Consider the following 7,123-nt stretch of genomic DNA (forward strand, 5'->3'; position numbering starts at 1 on the left):
CCGGCCCCCAGCGGGCCCGCCACCGTCCCGCAAGCGCGTGGGGAGACCCTCGTCCGGGCTGCACCTGCGTAGCGCTGGGGGCCCCTCCTTCCCGCAGAGACAAAACCGGGTCACTAGATCAGTGGGTGACTCGGAGATCCCTGCTGAGCTGGGGGAGGAAAGGAAGAGGAAACAGTGCCCTGAGTTGGTGTTTCTGCAACAATAGGTGGGATACATTCCTGTTGAGTATAATTGCCCTTTTTATCTTCAAAAAGTGCTAAGAGATGACATTAATGGGGGTGGGGGGCGGGGGGAAGAATGTCCTGAATTAGCGTCCGTATAAGGGAACTCAGTCACTGTGACTTTGCTCCAGATACGTGAAGGCCCCTTCTGGGCAGTAATTGTTTGCAATTCAGCGTCCACACCCAACCCTCGCTGCTGGCCTTGACCGAATCCACTCATTAGTGCACCCTCCATACATAGTCCATCCCCTGGTGGCTCTGGCTCTGGACTAAGTCTCCATAGGTAACCCTGTCCTCTGCACTTGAGTCAGGCATCTGCTTTATTATTCAAGTACTGACTTCTAAGTGTAAAATGAAGTTCAGAGTGAGGACGGGGAGCCGAAGAAGAGGACATGAAAGAGGAGATGGCCTCGTCTCGGGTCTGGGGAGCCCATCATAGTAAAGCGAAAGCCTTGGGATTTAATCTTTGGTGGTTTAGAACTTCATGCTTCTGGCCTCCTGCATCCCAGCCTCAAATGTCCAGTTGCCTACTGGCCGGCCCTACCCATACTCACCCCTTTCTCTCTCTTGGTTGTATCAGTTAGCTTTTGCTGCATGACAAACTGCATGAAACTTCATGGCTTCAAAGAAGAGTCCCCCATAGTTGCTCGAAAGTCTATAGGTGGGTGGAGTGGTTATCCCAATCTAGGCCAGAATCAGCGGACCTAGGCGGGGCCCTTTCGTGTATCTGTAGAGAGCTGGCAGAGGGTGGGTGATGGGGGAAGAGCAGTGACGGAGTCACAAGTCTCTGCCCACCCAGCAGGCTGGCCAGGGCTTGCTTCTGTGGTGGCTGAGCAGGAATGGACGTAGAAAAGGCCTCTTGAGGGGTGCCTGGGTGGCTCATTCGGTTAAGTGTCCAGCTTTGGCTCAGGTCACGATCTCACGGTTCGTGGGTTCGAGCCCGTGTCAGGCTCTGTGCTGACAGCTAGCTCAGAGTCTGGAGCCTGCTTTGGATTCTGTATCTCCCTCTCTCTGACCCTCCCCTGCTCATGCTGTCTCTATCTCTCAAAAATAAATAAAAAACATTATTTAAAAAAAAAAAAGGCCTCTTGAACCCTAGGCTCCATGGAGGAGGAACTCATCACCTCTGCTGCATTCTGTTGGCCAAAGCGAGACACAACATCAGCCCACATTCAAGGGGGGATAGGATACACTCCGCTCCTTAGTGGAGGGAGCTGAAGGCACACTTGAAAGGGCTGAGTGGGATGCAGCCAAGGGCAGAGAATGGGATCCACATTTGCAACCAGCCACACGAATGCATGTCCCTTCCATCTACCCACTAGTCCACAACATTGACCTGTGACTTTGACTTTGACTCCACCTACTGTCACTTCCAAGTTCCACCATAGCTATGGTCTACACCTCTTGGTGTCTCCCCTCTCCATCCCAACTGCGCTCTTCACTTCTCGAATTCTTCTGGACTCCTGCAGGAGACTAGGAACAGTGACTTGCTTACTTGCTCCTCTCTCGGAAGTTTTCTTTGATCGCTGCTGCCACCCCCACTGCTATCTCCCAGCTCCTCTCTCTGAGGACGTCCTTGGCTGCACGGATCTCAGCTGTCACTGTCTGTGGAATTTGTTTCCTGCCTGTCTGCAGGAGGGCAGAGACTACCATTGTGTGCCAGTTGGGACTTAGAAGGCCCTTTGTTCACTGACCGACTTTCTGAATGAATAAGTGAATGAATGAGGTCTTCCCTGTGTGAACTGGAAAAGACAGAAATCCTATGTAGAGCCATCATCCCAATGCCTTGGTTTTGAGGGCAAACTTCTCTCAAGAGAAAGTGTTCCAGGAAATGTCCTGAGAAATGAGCTGAGAAGTGGTGAAAGAGTTTATCGGAGTATCTGGCAAAGGAGGCTGGGGTTGCCACTGCCTTAGAGCAATTGCCGTCCCTCCCCAGGAGCTCGCAGGCACAGTGCGCCCCCATTAAACATCAAGAAACAGAAGAGGGGGTCACTGTTGAGCAAAGGTCAATGGGATCTGCCACAAACACCCTTTGCTTTCCCATTAAAATGCAGCAGAACTCTCAAGGGAAAAGAGCACTTTCGTGGCCGAATCTTGGGCTTACCTCTTCACCTCACTCCCCATGTCACATTCCCTGTCAGGAATAAGATCATTTTAGTTTAAGGTCACCCAATAAGTATGATTCCTAAGACTGGTGTCTGTCTACTGATGATTATGTTCCGTTTTGCGTTCATATTGCTTGCACCTTTACTCTGAGAGCTCAAAATGTTATTTTTTGCATTTGCAAATAGGCAGGATAATCCATGACCTTTTAATACAGACAATATGTTACCAAACTGTTACCGAACATTACAAATAGCCTTGCCTAAATTGTTGCAGCTTGTGCTATTTCATTTTGATTTCTTTGTGTCCAGAGTTATGTAAAATTATACTGCAACCAATATGACACAGGCATACTGAAGCCGTTTTAAAATGATAATGGAAATGCGTAGGCAGAGATATGGATACACAAATCCTGAGGGTGTTTAGAATGCCTGTGAAGGGCAGAATTTGGTAATTTGCAATAACGGCCTCAGGAAGTTATTAACCCTTTACCAGCCATGCAAGCTGGATTTCTAGCCCTCAGGCAACACTTTGCTGAGGGTACTCCTCTAGTTCAAGACCAGCTCTTCCCCCACCATCCAGCTGGAGCCTATGGAAAGCCATGGAACTGTCCTTGAGGAGGGTGGCCTCAACCATATGTAACTGTCAGGGCCAGGAGCATATCATCTCTGCTCTGGAGGATTTTGAAGTCATTTACTTATTCATCTCCCATAAGCAATTCTTCTGGATCTCCTTTTTGCTCAGGAGTGAAAAGTTAAACGCATCTTCACTTGAGCTAAGCCATCACGTCGTTTCAGAGACAAGAGAGTGCCGCCCTTTCTTTTCCAAATCAAGTGATTTGGATAAATTCCAGTCTTGCTAGCAAAGTACATACAAGAGCATTTTCTGTGCTTTTTCTGTGTGGGGTTGCATGAGCTAGCCTGTCAGTTACTCCTCACCGCACACTTCGGCGGTTTGAAAATAATCACAATACAGAAATTCTGGGCTGCTTATTCACTGTCTGTGCACACTTTCCACCTCAGCAAGAATAGCAGCAGATGCTGCCTGTTCTTCGTAACAAGTAACTTGCCAAACACATTCTGTGGGGGTTTCGTTCGAACAAGAACAATACCAATCATTTTCCTTTTCAGTGGGGATGGACTTCCAAATCCAATTGTTTTACATTATTTCTCTTGCACTAAAAAAATAGACCTACTTTGTTTTAGCAACTTGAATTGCTACATTTTTGCAATATTGTTTTGTTTTCCCCATTTTTACCCCCACCATAGTACACAAAAAATGCCACTGAAAATACTAAGAGATCAAATGGTGGGTTTCCCCCCACCACACTGAGTGTGGCTTATTTTAGTCAATCGTTGGGATTGGGCTCAACTGAACGAAATCAGAAGGAAAGATAGAAGTAAAAGTTTAAAAGTTCAGATCAGGTAAGATATAAGTAAAAGTTCAAGGGTCCAGGCACATTCATTTATGGTGATGCTCTAATTTAAGAACAAGATGAAAAGTTTTAGGACATTTTTCTTCATTCTCTTCAAGTGCAGGAAAAGGGAATTGCATGGTAAAGAGAAATTTACAATTTCACAATCTGTAAGTTACTCATTTTTTAAAAGGACCTGCATTTCAAGGCAGGTACACAATCTACCAACGCACACAAACATTCCTCAAGGCTCAGAGAATTGGATGTAATTTATTTCTCCAATAATAAGCCCTCTCCAAACTGATCGGTGTAATATTTGCAGGACATCCAGAGGAAACTGCCGAAGAGGGAGTTGGAAATAGAGCTTCAGAGAATGAGCTCTGAAATTTGAGTCTCAAGTGTAGTGGAGATGACTCAAACTTGAGCAAGCATCTCAACCACGCAGAGAGGTTGTGAAGAGTGTGGGGCCCACCCCCACACTCTTGATTCAGTAGGCCCACATTTTTAACACGTTTCCAAAAGACGTAGATGCCAGATGGGGAACCATGGCTTACGTCACTCAGAAAGTACAGAGAATAGAGACAGATGTGGAGCATCAAGAAGCCAGAAAAACAGGGTGGAGTCAGACAGCTGTAGAAAAACCTGGGTGCAGGATGGCAGTCTTTGGAACAGCAAGTTGGTGGCACTGTCAGACACCAAGGAGATAAAATCGAGAGGAGTTTCATAGGAATGGAGGGGGGGCAGAAGCCAGATTTGCACTGGGACACTAGGAAACGAAGTTACAAATGGGACAAGGCAGGCACAAGAAACGTGGCTTAATTTAATTTGCTGTTTTTCACAAGTCAGTAGGACTGAAGTCAAGGAAAAAAAATATGGAAAGGGTCCCGGGTACAAGAGACCAGGAATAATCAACGAAACAAGAGAGCAGAAGCCTGAGCCGTGTCAACACCAACGCTCTCCCCTCCACTGTCCCTTGGCACACCATGATGTCCTGGCTTTGTTTTCTGTAGCTTGGGGTCTCACTGCTCCTCTTGTAATCTTTAATTTGTCCCTGCTCCCCTGACAGAGCAGGTAGCAAGTATTCTCTACCCTAAGAATGTTACGTTGACGAATCCCAACAAAATGAAACACGAAGGGCAGTGGTTAAGTACACAGATGGGATGGAGAAAGGGGAAGCGGTCTGCTTATTTTTAGTGAGAGTCTTGGTAAAATTTGAGGAGACTGAAGGAAGGGGACAATGGAAATAACTACTAGACAGAAAACATCAAGTACAAGAGCTGAGGCAAGTGTGTATTCGAGGCACTGCAAAGCTAGCATAATTGAATTGGACTTTGGGCTGAAGTTGCAGGTCAGAAAGGTAGGCACTGACCAGATGATGGAGGGCTTTTGTAAGGCCCTTCAGAAGCTGCAGGTCAGAAAGATGGTTAAGATGAGCAAAGACTGCATTAACAGGCAAAAGGAAACCAGGAAAATTGTTGCAGGAGGTGAAGCCAAACTCAATTGTTATTGTTAGTGGGGTACTTCCATCAAATTAGCAGAGACTGAATTAAAAGTGTGCAGACCAGCACTTTTCCATTCGTGGAGTACAAACTAGTATCATCCATTAGGAATGCAACTTATTCTCAAAATGAATTGAGAATTTGGAAAACCCATTTTCAACTCCACGATGTGTGAGAAAGATTAATACAAAACGCCCAAAATGCTTTGCCATTGACAGCACTTGGGAAAAACCACTGCCCTCTCCCTCAAATGGAAGACTCCAGACGTTCCGGCGAGCTGCCCTACTCCGGTTCTACTTGCGGCCCTTCTTTTCCTCATTGCAGCTTCACCAGCCCTCCTGAATCGAGGTAATCTTATCCTCCACACGGTCTTTTCTCACAAGTGTGCCGTGGTGGTCATGGTTTACCATGAAATCATAGGCCCCAAGTGCACAAAGGGCCTCTCGGCATCACTGGGTCCAATCCCTATGCACACGGAGGGAATACCCTTCTCTTATGGGGGCAACAGAAGGTAAAGCTAACCGAAATTGCTGGAAAACGAACCAAGAACTGTCGAGGTTTCTTGAGGTTTCCACAGCATATGGGAGATTCAATAACCCCAATAACTCATGAACAAAATGGTTACGAGCCCTCAAAAGCCAGAAAAACATTACAGTTTATCATAAAGTCCACAGAAAAATAAGATTAGAAAATTCTGCACATTAAAAAGAAAAAAAGGAGTCCTTTCTTTATCAATTCCATGAGCATTTATTAAATGCTTACTATGTGCCAGGCCCTAGGAGTGCCAAGTTACTAAGACTCCGTCTCTAACCTCAGGTCTAGTGGGAGACAAGTTTAAAAATCATAAAAAAAGCAAACACACCCGTCACGGTAACAGACATTAAGGGATTTTATTCTATCATCCCAAACCAGATTTTCTCCTCTGATTCCAAACACTTTCATTCCTCTTCTTACAATGCTTTTATCAGGGAAGGTTCACTTATATGAAAAGTGAACAAAAGACAATCATAAATTCACCAACTTTAGAAAAGTGTAGGTATTTTTAGGCAAAGGCAAATGCAAAGGACCTGTGGCAATAGAGAGCATTTTCAATTTTTCCTAACACCATGCAAAAAACACTAACAGGAAATAACAGGGAAAACAATTTAGTAGGAATCACAGTGTCTTAAACAGTGTTTTTCAATAATAGAATTTGAAGGGAAGTTATCTTAAAAACATTAGGTATTTAAGGGGTGCCTGGGTGTCTCAGTCGGGTAAGTGTCCGACTTCGGCTCAGGTCATGGTCTCCCAAGTTTATGAGTTCGAGCCCCACGTTAGGCTCTGTGCTGACTGCTCAGAGCCTGGAACCTGCTTTGCATTGTGTCTCCTTCTCCCCCACTCACACTGTCTCTCTCTTCAAAAATAAATGTAAACAAAAAAAACCCCAGCTATTTAAGACTCAATACAATTAGGAATACTCAACTGAGCTTAAGTGCAATCACAGCAGATAACCTTTTACCTATTTTTAAAATTCCTTTTCCTTAGCAATTCAGAGGGAGTATTTTCAACCTATTAAATATTTTATAAGTACTACCTGGCAGTTCCTAATCAACTGAGCATATTCTGTTGTACGATAAACCATTTCACATCTTTCAGCAAGAAAAAAACCCCACCATATAATTTTTAATATTTATTTTTGAGAGAGAGAATGCAAGTGGGAGAGGGGCAGAGAGCGAGGGAGACATGGAACCTGAAGCAGGCTCCAGGCTGAGCTGTCAGCACAGAGCCTGATGCAGGACTCAAACTCAGGGACTGCAAGATCATGGCCTGAGCCAAAGTCGGACACTTAACCAACTGAGTCACCCTGGCGCCTCCAAACCCACAAAACTGGAAAAAAGAAATCATCC

The sequence above is a fragment of the Suricata suricatta genome, chromosome 4 (assembly GCF_006229205.1).
Source record: "Suricata suricatta isolate VVHF042 chromosome 4, meerkat_22Aug2017_6uvM2_HiC, whole genome shotgun sequence".
NCBI classification, from domain to species: Eukaryota; Metazoa; Chordata; class Mammalia; order Carnivora; family Herpestidae; genus Suricata; species Suricata suricatta.